At 52.6% G+C, this 19058-nt stretch overlaps 1 protein-coding gene across 3 annotated transcripts in view; it reads left to right on the top strand.

Annotated features, from left to right (window-relative positions):
- CBFA2T2 (CBFA2/RUNX1 partner transcriptional co-repressor 2) overlaps nucleotides 1-19058 on the top strand; it is a 52182-nt gene that overhangs the window by 16543 nt on the left and 16581 nt on the right. Inside the window, exon 1 of one of the 3 annotated variants that reach the window (XM_085241477.1) lies at nucleotides 7527-7669. The exons of the other annotated variants lie outside the window; for them this stretch is intronic. The gene's annotated coding sequence lies outside the window, so the exon portion shown is untranslated. Of the gene's footprint in view, nucleotides 1-7526; nucleotides 7670-19058 lie in introns of those variants that run through there. 3 annotated transcript variants of the gene reach the window in all.

Raw genomic sequence — 19058 nt, 5'->3', positions numbered from 1 at the left:
CAGCTCTGTGTCCCACTGGCTGTGATAGGCAAGCAGCCTGCAGAAGCTAATATGGGTTATGCTAATAACCTTGCTCGGTGCAAAAATCAGCACACAGGGTTTCAGGTGGCCTTGGTTCTGTAGGGGCAGCACATTGTGCCGAGCACTGACACAAGCCGGGTGGGAGCTGCTGCAACCCTGAACCCCTGCTGCAGCAGGACCAGGTGTTTGCCTTTAGCTGCAGCTGCTCCATCTGCAGGAACAGGTGGAGTCGCTGGGGATAGTCAGCAAAACACAGCTGGGAAAAGTTAAGAAAAGAGGAATGATGTGCTGCTTCACCTGGGCAGAACAGCCTGGAGGCAAAGTGCCTGCGATACACACTGCGTGGTGACAGCGTGGGCTCCGGGTGGATTAATGAAACGAAGAGGAAGTATGTGTATGCCTGAACTGTTGGTTTTTTCTGGGTAGCACTGCAGCCAAATCAAATCAACTATTTCAAGAATGCATGCCTTTGCATCTAACCTTGCTTCATAGAAGCTTTGCTGGTGAGCGTCTCTTTTTCATCTCTCACTCCAAAGTTTTATTGCTGTTGTTTAAATTAGGAGGTGTCTTTTCCCTACGGCGTGTATCTTTTTTTTTTTTAACTTGTGGTGTACAAAACGAAGATTTTGACAGCTGTTCAAATTTCACATTGAGTGTGTCCCAGTTCTGGACTGAAGATAACTCTCAGTCTCTTCCCCATGTGAGTTAACAGACTGCAGCCCTGTGCTGTGCATCTCTGCACATCCTTTCATGTGGTTCTCAAAGTAATACTCAACTGCTCCTGTGAGGCTGTTGAAAACCCTTCTCTTTGAATTGTCTGAAGTGTTTCTGTGCATATTGCTGGCTTGGTGGGGCAGGCTTTGTGCGGCCAGCAGAGCTCTGGGGATGGAGGAACAGGCATTGCTAACTCTGTGTGCAGATCTCCTCTCCATCCCTCTCATCTAGCTGGGAACCTTGTTCCTGCTGCACAGTGGGAGCGTGGCTGTCTGGATGAGGTGGGATGGACGCTACATTTTTGATGGGCAGCCCCACGTAGGGCTTTGGGTGCACATGCTATGCTTAGTGCTGCTCTTTGGCAAGCACACATTGAATCCTGCTTGTTTCCAAGGTGGATGAGCTGTGTGCTCTGCTAGCCTGTTCTTCTGCTGCTTCTTTGGGAGAAGCTGGCTGTGTGCATGGTAACTGTTGAGTTATGGCCTGAAGCACTGATTGAGCACCTGGGGAAAGGACCCACCAGCCCTGGGAGCACAGGTGAAGGCAATTCAGCTGTGGGACCAGAAGGGGCGAAGCCTGGCTGCACCTCTCTTAGACCTCATTTGAGGGCTGACTGCCACCAGGGAAGGATTTCTGGTTGGAGATTCTCCCTTGTGCAGTTTTCCCTGCGATGAGATGTTCAGAGACAGGTGGGCACCTTTGCTTCCTCTTTGTAATGCCTTTCTATCACACTAGCCCCTTGGTCTTTATGCCTTCTGTATGTTCTACCTCGTTGATCTTTCTGAGTGTTGCGCCACGTTTTGCTGTAATGATCTGCGCTCATTTTGTTGAACGAGTTTGTTTTATAAATCTGGTGAAGAATCTTCTGATTGAATCATTTTTCTGCTGGAAAGCAGCCATTTGTCAAGATTGAAACTTTCCCTGGGACCAATATGTGTGCAGGAAATCAGAATTTCCCCTAGGCGCTCTGTAGTATTTACTAAACTGTACAACATGGCCTAAATAAACATGCAGCGATGTGAATGTGGCTCTTTGGCATCCTGGTGGAATGCAGGCTGCCTGGGGTCTCCCTGCTTTGTGCCTTACTTCTGCGAGAGGATTGTAGTCTTTTAGTATCCGTAAGGGAGGACGTAACAGGGGGCAGGAGGAGAAAGCTTTGTGCTAATACCTGAATATAGATTTTTCACCCTCTTAAGATTCTTCAAAGTGTGAACCCATGACGCCAAAAAAGCTTTTTCCCAGGCATGGTTACAGTGTGTATTTTCCACTGAGCTGCTGAATTACTGTTTTCCTTCTGCCCTTGGCTGTATCTCTGGGGCTGGGTATTTTGGACAGGCAGAGCTCTATGCAGCACTGGGATGGGGGCTCCCACGTGAGCTGAGCTCTCACACTGGATTACAGAGGACAGGAATGCTGGCTTTTTTTTTTTTTTTTTTTTTTTTCTTGTAAACACGAACTTCCTGCTGCTGTGAACTGAGAGTCTGCAAGTCAGCTTTGCTTGTAACAAAAATGAAGGGAATAAAACTTCAGGTCCTCATTCACCCTTCCTGGACCTCCTAGGGCTGTGCACCAACCTCCCGCAGGCAGCAGAGGCAAATCAAGGATCCCGTGGGTGGCTCTGTGCCTCTGCAAATCGGTCTTGTTTTATTTTTCCTTCCTGCAGGCGCCCAAATATGGATGCAATCCTAATAGAAGCCAGTTGGAGAGTCTCAAAATCTTAATGATTCTAGAATGGTGTTTCCTCACTTGTTTTCTTGTTTCATTTCTCCTACCACAGAGCTGATCTTTGGCAGGGAGTTAACCCTCCCACATCCAAAGGGGTGTTTTTGGTTGATGCACAAGCCAAACTGGCAGCTGTTCGGCTTTGCATGTTACCACCGGTGTCACTTAGCCCTGCTTTTGTTCCCGCCTGCAAGGAGAGATCTGCAGGGTGCCAGAAAGCACTTCAGCTGGTGGTTTTCACCTTCTGCACTTAACATCTTGCTCTTCTGCATTTTGTGCACCTCTCAGTGCCAAGGCAAACAGCAGTGCAGGCAGACATTGTCCCAGCTCCGCGTGCCTCTTGGTTTTCGGTTGGTGCATTGCTGGGCTGCTGCAGCTGGCAGCAGTAGTCGGGCACAGGAGTTGTGTGGCACTGCTGGGGCTGTCCGTGGGGCATGTAGGTGCCAGGGAGATGGGGAAGGCAGGGTGTGGAGCAGAAATAAGGCCAAAAAGGAGATTGAAAGTATGGAAGGGGAAAAAGATCTGGAAAGGAAGGAGGAATGGCTACAGGGCACCAAAACGTGAATAAGAAGGAATGGGAGCAAGGAGCATCCGGTGAGATGAAAGGTAAGGAGGAGGATCTGGATGCAGGCTGAGCTCTCTTAACGAGCCTCCTGATAATTAACGTTTCTTCACACTGCGGCACCGGGCCACAGCCATCATCCAACCACTCTCCTCCTGCCTCCCCTGGCTGCAGCTCCCTGCTGAGGCCCTGCACAGCCCTCCCATGGTCAGCACTCAGCAGCAGGCAGGAGGGGAGCACAGCGCTGTCCTGCACGGATCGCTCCCAGCAGTGCCCACATCAGCCTACGTGGAGCCAGCAGAGGAAGCTGAGGATGCCGGCCAGGCACGGAGTGCTGAGCTGGGGCTGGCTTTAGCGTTTCCCCTTCAATCCACCCTCGTGGGCTGGCTGACAGCTGAAGAGGAGCTGACAAGTACAGGCGTTGGGAAGGAAAATGTTGAAAAAAAAAAAAAAAAAAAAAAATCGACAAAACCAGAAGGGAAGTCGCCGTTTAAACCATGTGGTTTGGGTTGTTTGATGGGGGGGAAGGGAGGGAGCTCTGCTCAGCACTAACACTGCAAACCAGCAGAGCTCTGGCACCAGCTGGACGGTCCGGCCTGAAGCCCTCAACCAGGGGCTTTGCTGGAAAAAAGGAGCAAAACAGAACTTTTTCGTAAGCCTCGTGGGCAGCAGCATGGCATGGAGGTGCTGTCTTATGGGATGTGTGGTAGCACAAGGAGTGCGTGTGCCATGTGCAGCTGCTGTGCAAAGTACCTGCAGCTGTGCTGACTGCGGGGCACGGGGGGAAGGAAATACATGGTGAAGGGGGAAAGGTTCTGTGAAAGTGGTGTGAGATGAAAGAAAAGGAGTTCCCAGGGTGAGAACGTTGTCCTGGAAGGGGAAAACTGATGGTAGGAGAGCAGGAAGCCAGCCGCTGCTTAACGGCCCAACCGTGGGGAAGGGCTCAGGGTCTGCCACGATGTGTTTGGTTTTGATTGTAAGTGCTGCCCTTCCCAGCAGTGGCCCAGTAGCCACTGTCACCAAAACTGCCCTTGGAGGGGTGGGTGTGTGCCTTGTGACAAACCTCAGCCATCCAACAGGGCTGCTGTTGATTTCGTATCCTTTGACCGTGCTCTTTGGAAAATATTGTCAAGCTGCAGAGCTGTTGAACTGGACTTAATCCTCTGCAGGCTGGGTTTTACTCTATTCAAATGGGCTTACTCATTTTTTCCATATTTCCACGTTCGGTTTTAATACCCATGACAACTACGGGCTGGGATTTCTAATCGTAGCACAGGTTTTTGGTTTAGGAACCAGTCTCCCCCATTATTTTGGATGGGACATCACCCCCTGAGCGTTTCCTTCATGTATGTGGTCATTGGAGCAAGGCTGCCTTTGCCAGAGTCCTTTTCCCTTCCTCCCCCTGCCATCGGTCAGCAGCCATAAGTGAGGCTGCAGGAACTTGGTGAGGTTGTGCCTAGTTGGTGAACCTTTGCTTCCATTGGCTTTTCCTCAGTGTTTCATCATAGTTGCTCTGGGTTTAAATTCAGCTCATTCAGTGAAGGCCAGCCTTCAATGCACGCTTGGCCCCTCTCTGGGTAATACTGAAATGGTATAAATGCTGAATCCTACACGTGTATGAGGCAATATGATTAGCTTTATTTGACTAATTAAGCTTGTTAACATAATCTGCTGTGTGCTAACTTGATGGGGGTATTAAAAAGAAGATATTTGTTAAATGTGATAAATCTGGGAGGGGTGCAGCCTCTGAGGGAGGCACAGAGGAGGCGATGAGACATCAGACTCACTGCCAAATCCAGATCTGGGGGAGGAGGAGGTTCCCAATTGGTTTCCATCGGATTCCAGTTAGCATGAATTTACAGTTTCCATTTAACTTGATAGATGGCTTTGGCCACCTTGGTGTGCTTGGATTTATTTTCTGTGCAATGGAAAGTGATCAGCCCAGAACTGCAGAGGTTTCCCGGGCTGCCATGAGTGCATGCTGAGCTTCTTTCCAAGGTGAGAGCACGGTGGGCAGAAAGTAAAGCATCGGTGGTTCTGAAATACAGGGGCACTGAAGGGAAATCAAGAAGTTCAGGTCCTCTGTGCTCTGTGGGAATGGGCTGCGATAGGCATGCAAATTCCACTGCAAACTGGAAAAATTCTTCAGATTTCCCCACTTTCCTCAGAAACCACACTGAGCAGCAGGTATCAATAGCTCCCACTGTTCAAACTTTGTTTGCATCGTTCTTTCCATGGAACATTGCCGTGAGAAGAAAGCAGCAGCAGATAGACGTGTGAGTCGGGGAAAGCAATTTCCATCCTGCTGCTGGCTGGCCTCGCTCTTTCCATTGTGCTGTCCATGGGCACGGGGATCTGGGCTTTGGAAAGTTGGTGTGATATGCATTCAGAGGGCAGGCTGCCTGTGGGTTACACAGCTATGCTGCTCGAGGGCAGTAGGTGCCGTGGCTCGGGGCCTCTCAGCAGTGCTCATCTTCCCTTGCTCGCTTTGGGAGGAGTGCTGGCAGGAGGCTCAGCACAGTGTGGGCTCGCTGTGGCACCCAGGTTCCCCCATCTCTAGTTAATGTGACTTGAGGGCTGGTGCAGGTGTGGTAGCAAGCAGCAATTCCTACCCAGACGTTGTCATGCTCTTGTTAAGTCCAGTGTCTACCTGAGGTCCTTGCATTAAAATAAGATTAAAGAAGGGGGTTGGGGGTGTCAGTTCACCTGCCTCAATTAGCCCCTTTGGGCCCCAGAACACTGCCTGCTTTCTGAGAGGGCTTTCTCTGATGGTGTTGGCCCAGAGACCCAGCACTCCCCCACCTGCATCACTGCAGTTTGGTAGCAGCATCCTCCTCCTCCTCCCCTGTGCTCCTGCAGCAGTGTTGGAGTTCCTGGGTAGGATCTGTGCAGCAGGAGCAGTGATGCCTGATGCTCAGTGCCATCAACATGGGGTTGCTTCCCTCTGCCTGGAGCCAGTCCTGCTGGGCAAAGCTGCTGTGTGACCTTGTACCTTGTGGAGCTGCGGAGCGATGCTGCAAGGCACCAAACTGTCGGGTGTGGGACCGTGGAGATCAGTTTTACGAATCCTGGTGCTCATGGAGCTGCTTGCTTTTTGTAATGCTTCGTTGTCTGTCTAACTCAGAGGTGTTTTTTCCATCTTGGCATATGAAATACTGAGAGCTTTGGTATTTTTGCACAACCTTCATTTCAAGTGTCAAAGCCCCGACAAGCCAGAATGCTGAGCTGGAGTGCTTTGGTGATGTCCTGGGTTGTAGCCCTGCAGGGCCACCGAGCTGCAGGGGTCCGGGAGGATGGCAGCAGTATGGGGGTGCAAGTGGCAGGATATGGAAAGACCCTAACAGGAGGTGTTCTTGTGCTTGTGAGCACGTAAATATCCACCACCCGTGCACCAACAGAGTGCAGGGTTCAACTTGTGTCATTTCTGGTTTTGGGAAATGAGAATCCCTTGGATTGGGCAGCGGCAGCTCTTGTGCTGTCCTGGCAAGGTACGTAGGAGTCTGGCTGGTGGAGGGAGAGCTAAAACTGCCTGCAAGCACTCCATAAGGATTACATCACAACCTGAACCTGCAAAACACAGCCTGCTGTGGTGAGCTCCTCCTGAGCACTTCACATCCACCTGTGTGCTCCAGTGGCCAGGCTGCAGAGCGGGATATTTCTGCAAGCAAAATTCCAACATCGCTTCTGCTCCTCGGGTGGGATGTGGGCAGCTGTGCTGCTGTCAGTGTGCTGCTGCTGCTGCTGCTGCTGCTGCTGCTGCTCGTGGGGAAGGGGCTGTGTGTGGGTGGCAGAGCCACCGGCGCTGCATTAGGGCACAGCATGGTCCTGCAGAGGGATGTCCAGCAGCTTTCCCTCACTCGCCTGCAGCCCTCGTGGGCTTCACTCCACCTATAAAACATTTCGGATTTACATTTTGCTTTAACACTTCCTCTTCGATCCCAGCTAACATGTTACGCATTTAATTGCTCTTCCTTTGAATTTTCCAGCCCTCGTTTGGTACCCTCGCAACATCGGTCTCTCGTTATCTCACTGCTGCCCCTAATTGCTCCCACATGCCGCCTCGCAGACTCCATGGCGGGGTCTCGCAGGGGAGCGCACACGAGAGCTTGCTGCGCGCGGGGGGACGAACCGTCAGGAAACCGATTGGCGACTTTACGCACCGGCTCACCCCGATCTGAAAAAGGCGAAGGCTCCTCCCGGCCATGATTTACAAGCGACTTGCTTCCCAGCTCGCGGGGCCCTGCCCGATGCCGGGGGCTCGGCATTGCAGACGGAGGAGCGGGTGTCCCTGCGCGGTGCCACAGAGCCGCGCCACGTCCCGTGCGGGGCGGTGCTGGCAGCTGGCGAGGCGCCCGGCAGCGCGGTGCGGGCAGGAGCGGGCGCTGCGAGGTGGGAGCCGGGCGGCTCGGCGGGACCTCCCCATCTGGGAGCCATCTGTGTTTCCCTGGAACCGGACAGGCGGCTCCAGGCAGTGAGAAATCGCAGATGTGAGGGACCTGACACATGTCCAGCTAATGAAAGGAGAAGGAAGGCTGGGCTCAGCCTGCGCTCCCAGATTAAGAGCAGTGGAGGAAGAGCCTTTTTATTTATATTGCAGCGAAACGAGGTGTATTCGACAGCAGCTGGATTGCGCTAACCTCGCCGAGTAGGGTAAGCCGGCTGCTTCGGAAGGAGCCGGGGGGGCTCGTGGTGCCATGCTGGGGGGCTTGGGGTGCTGGGGAGGCTGTGGGGCACCCTGAGCCCGTGCGCTGGCGGCGGGAGGGGGAGAAACTTGCATGGGCGCAGGGATCCTGCAGCTGAAATAACATGGAGCCAGGGGAGAGCTGCGGGGGGGTTTGCTGTGTGTTGCTGTGGAATGGTTTCAGTTTGATTTCTTTTTTTTTTTTCCCCTTTTATTTTTCCTGAGCAGAGGGTTGGGATTGGTGCTTTCTTGGGAAATGCAGAGCCAGGGAGGTTTTTGTGTGCTTTAGCAAAATGCGTTTTTCTGCTGTGCCTCGTCTCGCTCTCATTTGTGCATGCAAATATTGAAGCTGGGGGAAATCTGCAGAGGCAGATTTGTTCCGTCAGCCCCCAGCCCTCCTCACTTCCCTGCGTTTTCGCCTTTCTCTGCATTGTGTCAGAATGCTCCTTTTTGTCTCCGCGCTCCTCGCGCAGCAGCCGATGCTCCCAGCATGTAAATCTGTGGATCGATGTGGCACAGGAGTGCACCTCCCTGCCCTGACGCTTCCACTGCCGGGCTGCAGCTGCTGTATCTCAGCTCCTGCTTTACTCCATTGCAATTTGACATACCTCCTCCTCCAAATCTGCTGTTTCCCCTTGGTTTTGGGGAAGCTCAGCAGTTGCAGACGCTCCTGTGCAGCCAGCTGGGAGCACCCCTCCAGGGCACGCTGCATTCCCACCCCGAGGTTTGCTTTCTCTTGGAGTTTGCAAAGGGCTGGGATGTAGTTTTGTTGTTGGTTTTTTAAATACGTTTCTGAGTCTGCTCGGTGTCCCCAGGAGAGCCAGCAGACAGCAGCTATGCGAGCTGGGTGCCTCACAGCACAGCAGCACAAAGGAGAAAATAAGAGCAGAAAAGCTCTGGCAAGGCTATGCGGTGCTCAGGGGCAGCACCCTGTGCTCTGGGCCGGCAACCCCGTCAGCCTGGGGGTTTGCCCAGCATGTGAGCACACTGCTGGCTGCAGGAGCAGCTGCTCCAGGGACTTGGGAGCAAGCGGAAGTTTTGCTAGCATCAGGGCGGTGCAATTGGCCATTGAGCAACCTAAAGCCCCAGGTTCTTGCTCAAGTCCCAGGGAAAACTTTTCCTTTGTGGGCTCTGTAGAACGAAAAATGAAGGGAAGGATTTGGGGTGTGTGAGAAGCCGAGCGTGGTGGCTGGGATGGGGATGGCTTGGTGGCTGGTTATGGTACCTGTGTGGCATCTCTGAGTGCAGATGTTTTCAGAGCTGTGCTCTAGACTGTGGTTTTCAGTTTTATATGGAAATGATGTTCTGACTTGGGGACTACTGAGGCTTCATCAAAACAGTTGTAGGTCCTCTGCCAGGTGCCCAGAGCTGCCTCAACTCTAGCAGCCAGCAAACCCTGCAGCCCAGGGACCCTGGGTGGGAAGCTGGTTGAAGAGGACAAAGCAGAGTCAGGTTGGGCAAAGAATAACCACAGGAGAGTGCAGTGAGCAGGGGATCTGAAGGGTTGTAGGGGCAGGAGGGTTGCTAAAAGCAAGGAGAATAGATTTTTAATCTGAGGAGTGTGTTACACAGATACTGCCCCAAGGAAAAGAGCAGAAACTCCATCCAGTATTGAAAAGGCCACAGTGGTGCTGTTGTGTGGGGTCCTGCACCCTGTGATCTCTGCAGGCTGCCCTGTCTGGGTGGGCAGGAGTTTGTGAAGCTAACAGAGCCAAAGCTCCCTTGGGATGGGGCAGCTAGGGGCCTCTGCTTGTTCGGCTCTAATTTTTCAGGGTTTGGAGGAAAAAGAACCAAGATCTGTGTGTGTACAATATTAGTAGGATATCTGGGTAGCTGGATGGAGTCACTTGAGGACTTGTGTGTAAGAGGTTTAAGGCAGCATTGGCTGGTGTCTTACATCTGAACTTGAGCTGGTCATAATCTGTTGCTGCTTGGGTTTGTTCCCCATAACAAAAGAGCTGACTTACCAGTATGGTGATGTTGCAAGCTTCCCTTTATGGCACTGAGTTCTTCTGTGCAGGGCTGCTGTTAGCAGCTCACTGTGGGATGGGCTCAGATGCAGCATGGTCCCTGGGGTAGCAGCACTGCAGCTTTCCAGGAGCCCTGAAACTTTTCTGCAGTGGAGCCTTAATTCAGGTGGCATCCTGGAAACAGCTGTAGATGGGAGCAGCACAGACCTTGGTTTGGGAGCAGGAGGTGCTGCTCTCATTGCTGCGGTGCAGGATGCAGGCTTGAGCTCAGCCCCTGAGCCTGATGTGACTTTCTGTCACCAGACTTTGGCCTTCCCAGTACTTTGTGTGTCGGACACAGACATGCACGAGGACAGTGGCAATTTCAGAGGTCTCGAAGCATTCTAAAGTATAATATCGTGGCTTTGATTGGCTTTGTTCAGTGGCATTTTATAACGGAGCTGGAGGTTTGTGGATGAGCTCCCTGGGCTCGCCGCTGGCGAGGAGCGAGCCTCCCTTGCAGCACCCGCAGCCCCCACTTCCAAAGGACCTGGAAAACCAAACCAACACCGCCGTATCGGTCCAGCCCCGCGCTGAGCTCTCCCCAGAGGGGCAGGACGAGGTGTGCAGTGCTGGCTGCAGGCTGGCAGCCCGACCTGTTGCTGCACGCTGTGTGTGCGGGGCGGAACAGATGTGCGTTGCCGCGTGCCGGCCGTGCTGCAGCACCAGGTGCAGCCATTGTTCCCATCGGGGCCATTCACTGCTCTCGGCGGCTGCGCCCCGCGCGCTCCCGCATTGTTTCCCATGGAAATTAGCATTAAAAACCCATCCGAAACCCCCATGTCCCTCAACTGCAGGTGACTGTTATTGGCCCCAGCTGCCACCCTCGTGCTTGATTACTTCCATATGGGGTTGTGGCAAGAAGTAGGATTCACTCATTGATTTTTTTTTTTCCTTTTTTTTTTTTTTATTCCCCCCACCCCGCACGCACACTTCAGCCCTCCCTAAAGAACAATGCCCTGAAATCTATTAAGCCCCCGATGGGCTCTGCGTCCCAGCCACCATCACCGCCGCGATGACCATTTTACAAGCAGAGCTAATTACGCCCTCTCCTGCCTCCTTCCTTTCCTCACCCCCACCCCATAAATGTAAAATAGCCAGAGGGCAGTTGGCAGTAAATTAAATCTTTGTGGTGTCCTGAGAGGAGGTTCCTTGCTCGCAGGAAGGAGTCTGCTGCTCTTTGGATGTTTGTTGGGGTTTTTATTGTTAGCTCAAAAATTGGGAAAGTCGTCTTCCTGGCACACTGTTGTGCCACCGCTGTTAAGCAAGCAAGCAGACCAGGATGGGTTGGGGGGGAAGAAAAACACAGAAAAGGAACAGGTTGGTGGTTAATTCATTTCTGGAGAGGAGCCTGAGGAAAACTGTGCAAATAGAGGTTGCAGAGTGCTGGGAGCTGGGTGGCCTTCTCCCAGCATGGTTCATAAGAGGGCAGCAGGCTGCAGCCAAACCCCAACTCTCTCCTGGGTTTGTCAGCAGCAGAGCAGCACAGAGCACTGTGGGGCTGTGTCTCTCACTGCCATCTTGCAATTCAGGGACAGATCTGCTCCTGTGGAGCAACTGCTGCGAGGGGCAGGGTGGGAGCTCATCCCAAGAAGCAGCCCACAAGCCCTGAGCTGCCATGGGACAGGCAAGGGATGGGTGAGCACAGCTGGATCTGTGGTGTTGGAGCCATCAGGTACAGCATCCCTCATGCCCTCCTGCCCTAATGACACAGGTGGCTCAGTCCGGTGACTCAGGAGTGAGGCTGGGCTGTGCACTTCTGTGGAGTGCTAATGGGTTTCCCATAGGATGCACTTCTGGCCTCCCAGAAGGAATTTGCAGAGCTGCAATGGATGGGGTTTGAAGTGATGATGTACTCCCATAGATTTGTGCCCAGCAGGAGTGTGTCCCAGCCTTGGTTCTGAAAAGACCCTGGATGCTGAGAGCTGTGAATTGTCCAAATTGGAGCAAAAAGGAGGTCCTATTTTACTTCTCCACTTTTTTTTTTTTTTCCCTCCAGATTGCACCAGTCCTTAGAATGCCACCCCAGCAGTGGCAGAACGCTGTTGGGATGCTTGGGATGCTCACGTCTCCAGACTTGCTTTTTGTCCCACGTCAGAAGGGAAAGCTCATTTCCCTCATCTGCTCGCTGGAAGATGTGCTAAGAACAGAGAAATCCTTTTAGTTCTGCTAACCCAGCAATGTGGGGCAGGGCTGTAGGTTGGACACTTCTATAGCTCCTGCCTGCAGGTGAGTGCCAGGCGAGGCCTTGGCAGGACAGCTGGAGCAGGACAGCAGCCTCATGTGGTATGCTGAGCAATTCTCCTCAGACTTGTTTTAAACCCTTCAAAGTCAAATCTCAAACTTCGGGGGTTTCTTCTCCCTAATTAAATTAGCAGGCCATATGGTGTTTACTGTGAGCGCCTGCAATATGGAAGGAGCTGCCTCCTGGATCACTTTCTTTTTCAGAAGCTGCCGCTTTACCTGATGTCGCTGCTCTGAAATGTTCTTTTCAGCAGCAGGCAGGAGGGGTCACTTCAGCCCTTTGCACTGTCAGCGTCACCTTTGGAGCAGGGGTTGAGCTGAGCCAGAACCTTCCTTGCTTCCTTTGTGTTCTCCCCATGTCCGTGCTGCTCATAGCAGTGTGCAGGACATAGCTGGGTTTTGTGCATTTTCCCATGCAGGTGACAATTGCTTTAATGATCTTGGAGCTGAGGAGACTGGAAAGCAACTCAAGGTTAGGGGGGGCTGATATTGCTCTAGCAATATCAAAAAGATTACAAAGATTACAGCTACTGACTGAAGCTACCACTGCTGTCTCAGAAATACATAAAACTTTTGGAGTTCTGCTCTTTGTTAATGGAGTATTTAAGAGTGGTTACTTTGCTTGTGCTTTTATTCATGCATGAAAGCTGGAGGAGGAAATAAAGACTGGGAGGAAGTCAGTCTGTTGTTGTTAGTCTGTTATTGGACCTGTGTGTTGAGGTGAGGAGCAAAGCGGGTAGGAGTCTCCAAACCTCCAGGGGGAAAGAAGGAATGAAATCTCAGAGCTTGCTGCCTGTGTTCAGCTGCTCCAGCTCCATTAGCAGGGTTTTGTAAGCATCGTTCCTGCATGCAAGTGAACTTTGCCATGAGCACATCCTGCAGTGCTGGATGTTAACCTTTCTCTGCAGTCTTACTGATGGATCGCTCCTGCAGGGCTTGTTGTTAGCTGGGGCTGAGTTACCCTTCAGCTTCAGCCACGCTCTGTTCATTCCGGGGTACCTGAGCCCCCCAACAGACCCGTGTGTGCCTGCTGAGAGCTGCCACGTTAGCACATCCCTGCAACGTGTGCTCCAAGGGTGCTTCTTTGCAGAAGAGCCTCTCTAAAGATAGCATCTCCAAGTTCTGTGTTGTCAACCAGGGACACTTGATCTAAAAAACAACATTTGATACACAGACAAGGTTTGCAAGTGCCATCTGGATGCTGGGAGCTGAGCTAGGTTGTCTGTGTTCTGCATAAACTCACAGGAGGGAAAGAAAAAAAAAAAGTCCATGCAGGCAGATGGATTCCTCAAATCACCTGGCAGGGCAGTTTGTTCCCTGTGCCCTCAGTGACACCACACACTGCTGTGAGCCCACCCTGCTGCTGTGTGTCCCTGGGTGCCGGCATGGTCCTGGAGCTCAGCAGTGTTCCCCCAGTTGCAGGGAGAAAGCCAGCAGCAGTCTAAATTGTTTTGGGCAGTGATATTGTGGTCTGTTTTGGATAGATGGAAATAATCTGTTCTCCCGCTGCAAGGCAGAACCTGGCAGTGATGAGGGCCCTGCAGAAGCGGCCGTATTTTTCAGGAGTGAGCGTGCAGGGCACACGGATATCCTTGGCTTGAGCTCTGCATGCTCGGAACTCCACCAGCACTGAGCGCTGCAGCAGGAACCCAGAGAACACCAAGCACAGCCCAATATGCCCTGCGTTCCGAGGCCCAGCTCAACTCACACGGGTTATAAAGCATGTCTTACTTCAGGGCCTGTTTCTTGACTTTCCAGATATCCTCTCAGATGCGAATCTCATTTGCCTAATGGGCTGGTGAGTGTAATTGGAAGGCAGGTGCACTTACACGTGGTGAGAAGTCTCACCTGTGCCCAGGCACAGATGGGCTCTGCCTGCTGTATCGTTAGAGGACATTTATAGGCACTGTGTCACAGCCTTCCCTGTGACTGTAGAAGGGAGGAAAACAGCAGTTTAAAATAAACGTGGGGATTTGCTTGAGGGATTTTGCTTGTTGGTTTGTGAGGTGGAGCAGCTCAGTCCCAGCGTGCGGTGCTGGTGGCCGTGCTTCTCATTTAGCCAGCAGTGCTGCAATGCAAGGAGCCCAGGTCTGCTCCGTGCTGGCTGTTGTCTGGATTGGTTTGTAATGATGGGAACCAGGTCACTGAGCAGCAGGGCTAGGGAAAGGGAGAAAGGGAAGAGGGATGCGATCCTAAACCGTGGTTTTGAAGCTCCTAACTTAAGCCATCCTCCTGTACACCTTTAGTAATAAGGCTTAAAATCCTTAAATCTTTGCTTACTGGATGACTTTAAGTTTATGGTGGGTTTGAATCTATTTTCTTATTTGAAATGAGTGTTTTTTTTCCTCCTCTAACCCCTTTCAGGCTGCTCCCCTTTACCTTCTGTTGGATTCACTTCCCAGGTGCTCCGAGCTGACCCTGCCATATGTGGGTGTACATTTCTGTAGGTGTCTGTACGTGCCTCTTTGTTCAGGCAGAGGAGAACAGGGCTGAGAACTCCCCTGCTTACGGAAGAGGCGCATATGGAAAGCATGGTGATGGAAAACTGTGCTGTTGTGAAGGTGCCATCTGATCTCAGGGATGCTCGGGTAAAACGTGAGGCTGGGGAGGGGTGTTCCTCCTGATCAGAACTCGTGTTTGCCTCTTGCCCTTCCCTCACCGTTTCTGGGCTCTCAGGAACGCAGACCCCGCAGCCCTGCCCTTTGCAGCCCCTGCAGTGTGGGGCTGTAGGGGGTCTTGGATACCCCTCCTAGTTCAGTCTGCACTTGGAAGGGCAGCTGTGAACCTCCAGCTTTGATCTCTGAAGCCCTGCTGGCCGTGAGCGAGGTCTCTGTGGCACGCTGGAAGTCAGAGGGGCTTTCCCTAGCAGTTTACGACCAGGAGCAGCAGGCTGGGCACGGGGATTTCCTACACAGGCACGGCACCCCAAGCAGCTTGTGTTGTGCTGACACATGGGCCAGCTGCTGTTTTGCTCCATCCCTTGCAACGGGGACACGTGTCGTGGTGCTTTGACCCTGATCTGGTTCACACGAAGCAGCACGTCTGCAGGTGTTGGGGGTTAAAACACACCGAGAAGAGCAGCGGGCTCTGCTTGAGGCACTCCTCCAAGGGATCTCCTCATGTGGCTGCTCCTCAGCTGGTGAGGACAGGGCTGGTGAGGAGCCCGTAAGGCAGCGGGCTGCACTGACCTAGAAACAGCAGCTTTGTCAACATCTGCTGCATTCTGTGCAGAACTGGATGGTGGAAAATCACCTCCTCTTCCACAACTTGATTTTTCCTCTCAAACTAAGAGCTGGGGAACTGAACGCCAGGTAGGAGAGAGGAGGGGTTGGCAACCTGGGAGCTCAGGACAGACCAGTTGGGGTTTATTTCTGCTACCAGCAACAAACAGACTGCTGTGCAGAGGCTGCAGGGCCAGGCAGAAAGCTGCCTGTGGGACACATGGGCTGTGGGTGTTCAGCAGCAGCAATCCATCATTCTCTGCTCCGAAGCCCCTTTAAATCAGTGGGTGCACTTCTACTGACCATTAGGAGCTGAGCTGCGGAGAGCCCCTCACAGCTAATTAGCAATAAGAGGATGCCAATTAAACGCAGCTCCTTGGGCTGTGCTGACATTTTCCCATGGCAGAGGATGGCACCGAGATGGGGCTGGGCTGATGTGTTCCATCTGGAGGGCAGGAGCTGTGGAGCAGGCCAAGCTGTGTGTAAAGAGGAGTCTTAAAGCCTCTCTGAAAGTAGAAAACGCTTCCAGAAGTTAGAAGTTGCTGCAGCTAGTTTTTTGCCTTTTGGGTCAGCATTTCCAGGTATGGAAGTCACACCTTTATCTGCTTTGCAGCAGGAAGAAAAAAAAAATTCCCACTCCCAAAATTGCAGTGCTGAGTTGTTCATGTAACATATAGGATTTTTCATAACAGGGCTTTTCTGCTTTAAACCTTAGCAGATCGTAGCAGAACTTTGTTTTTAAACCCTGCTTTGAAGGCAGTCTGGTCCATTCGGAGAGCTGTTTCCCAGCTGGCTCCTAGCAGCACTGTGCAGGGTATGTGCACGCAGTGCTGTTGTCACTCTGTCCCACGGGCTGGTGATTTTCCGGAGGGGACTCCTGCTGAAAGCAGCAACTATAGAATAGGTTCTGAAAGCAGACCTCTGCACAGAGGCATTTTGGGTTGTTTCAGTGGGTCGGGGTGGGGACAAGAGGAGGGGAACCACTGCAGAGCCCAGAATGGGTTGCGGGGTGGGAGCACTGACAGGGTGTTATGGAGAGCACCGAAGGGCAAAGCAGATAGCGATCTGCAGTCTGCCGTCAGGAATCAATTATTAATCTTATTTCCCTTATTAACTGCTTTCTGGACTGGTTGCAAATGATAACATACTTTGCTCTTTCAAGTTCCTCTATCTGAGCGCTGCGCCGAATTGCGATTTAAAGCGAAGCAGCTGTGTGTGGGAGAGGAGGAGATGGCAGAGGAGATGCACGCGTTTATTTTTGATGTACGAAGCTCCGGTCCCAGGCTCAGCAGCTCGCAGTGCCGCGGGGCTCTGCACGAGGTGCCATCCTCCACTCCCACCGCAGCCTGCAGGTCGCAGCTTGGCTGTGCCGTACACCCAGCAACGCGGGGTGAAAGCTGACTTCAGAGCTTTCTGTCCCCCCCTAAGGAGGACTCAGTACCCCAGCCCCATCCCAGAGCCTTCCTGCCTTCCTCCTCCATCGCTTCCTGATGCGACGGTGCTGCACTGAGGTACGCTGTTGGGTCCTTCCTCGGTTTAGTTCTGAGGGTTGGGAGCTGCCTGGAAGCGGTGCTGGAGCAGCAGTGAGCTGCTGGAAGCCGCATGCAGGCAGCCCCGTGCAGCCCTTGGAGCTGCAGAGGTGCTCTGCAGACGGCTCAGAGCTGGTGAGGGGAGGGAATGGCGACCTCGGAGCGGAGGAAAGATGTTAATAAAATTTAAATGTAATTCTTCCCATTTCTCGGTGCCTAAATGTGAAAAATATTAGCTTGGTGGAGACTGGAAACAGATGGTGAGCAGTTGGAGCAGATAAGCATGTTATTCAAAATAAACATTCAGCAAAGCTGGGAGGTGGTGAGCCATATTTCACTTCACCCTATTTACTCGAGCAGGTCAGGTTACGCGGGTGCCGCTTCTCTTTGCATGCAGATTGCCTGTCAGGAGCTGCAGAGCCAGCTGCAGCACGGTGTGAGCGTGGTGCCTGGGGCAGGGCAGAGCTCTGAGGCCTTTTCTGTATGGGGTTGTGTTGAAGCAGCTCTCCTAGGCCGCAGACAGGGTCCTGCTGGCCCGTGGCACCGGAGTCCTTTGCTTTGCTCTTTCAGATGGTCTCTTTTGGCACCCGGACAGGCTTTGCTTTATCCTAAAGCTGTGATTTGGTTCCCATTTCAGTGGGGTCGCTGAGCCTCTGCTGCTGGGGAGGCTTTGTCTGGCTGAGCTGCTGGTGCTCTGTGATTGTGTTATGTATGAGGTTCAGGTCAGAGGAAGCAGCGGTGCTCCCAGAGCGTGGTTTGTGTCCTGGCACTGCTGGGCACCCTGGGGTGGGCCGTGTCATGTCTGTGATCTGTGCCCATCTGGTGTGAGAGCTTGGGGCTCTGAGCCTCGAGGAGTGGCTGCTTCAGTTGAGGCACATCTTGTCTGTTCTGCGATATATTTGTCTACACTTTCATGTGTACTACATGGAAGTTGAAGGTGCTTACTCCAATTAAACCTCTTCTCTCTGTCTGAAACTGTCACCTACTTTTCTGACTCTGAACTGTTGTTCAAAAGACACCGACTGACTAAACTCGCAGGCCTCACCTCTAACCTTGAGTGGCCAAAGCCCTGATACAGTCTTCTTGTGACACTGCTCTCTCCCCCCTGCCTCCTGCAAAAGCAAAAAGCAGATCCTGATGTGTGCATTACAGCTGTGCAGCGCTGTGCCATGCTCAGCATGCTTTTCCCTCACTCCTTCCAACGTGTTCCCTGCTTTGACTTCTCAGAGAGCTACAGCCTGCTGAGCTGGAGTGCCTGAGCCCAGTGAACGGGGCTGTGAGGAAGCGGTAGGGCTCTGTGCAGCTGTTGTCAGCCCGGGTGCAGCAGGTTCCTCCTCCATCCTGAACCCGAGCCAAGGGCATCCCACACCTGCATCAACAGCACCTGGGTCTGCCCCCATCCACGCTGTGTGTCCTCAGCCACAGGCTCTGATCTGCTTCCCGTCAAGGAGCAGGAAAGGCTTTGCCGTCTGCAGCTGACAGCAGGGCTTAACAGCCTACAGATACTGCCTGTGCTTGTGCGTAGGGCTTGTGGTATGGTGTTAAGTTGTGCACATATAAATATTATCACAGAAATGTGTATGAAGCATCCGCGTGCTGTGTGCTGTATCAGTGCTGATGCTCTCTCCCTGTGCTCTTTGCTCCCTGCAGCCTTGTGGCTCAGCATCGCAGCCAGCTCAGGGCTTTGGCTTTGTGTGGATCTGCGCAGCAAAACTGCAGTGGGGAGAGGTGTGGGGCAGTGCCTGCCCCCCAGCTGCCCCACAACCCGTGCCTGGCTGTGCAGGGAGGCAATGTCCTGTTCTCACCTTGCAGTACTTTTCTTTCCTTTTGTTACTTTGTTCTCTGATTACCAAAGGCTTTTTTGTATTATTAATGTCAGTTCCTGAGGGGTTGAGGTGCTCCCTGACTTGTGGCTCTTTTCACCCGTGCCTTTTCTTGAACTCACAAGCAGGGAGAGATTACTAAAGCAGCTTCTATATACAGTTTACAGCGCAAGCAAATGTTAGCCATTCTTCTGAGGTTACCTATCGTAGCAACACTCTCTTTGCACTAAACACAGTATTCAGAAGGCTTCTGTAAGGGGAATCACTGAGCGTGGTGTGTTGGGGCAGGTGCCCGCCCCACATGGGCACACTGCACAGACTCTGTGCCATAGCTGTCCCACTCCGGGCAGGAGCTCTGCAGTTCTGAAAGCCGTGACTCCAAGCGCTGCAGAATTTGCCCCATCAGCTTCCTGAGGATGTGGCATTCCTGCACCGAGCTGGGATTAGAACAGTGTCTCCATGCTCAGGTTTCTCTCTGCTCCTGGTGAATCATCCTCCTGTGTGATGTCCCAGTGCTCCCATGTTAGAAGGA

This window comes from Meleagris gallopavo, chromosome 22, assembly GCF_905368555.1.
Source record: "Meleagris gallopavo chromosome 22, MGAL_WU_HG_1.1, whole genome shotgun sequence".
Taxonomy (NCBI): domain Eukaryota; kingdom Metazoa; phylum Chordata; class Aves; order Galliformes; family Phasianidae; genus Meleagris; species Meleagris gallopavo.
Note: the sequence above shows the minus strand (reverse complement) of the source record. Positions and strands in the feature narration are given on the sequence as shown.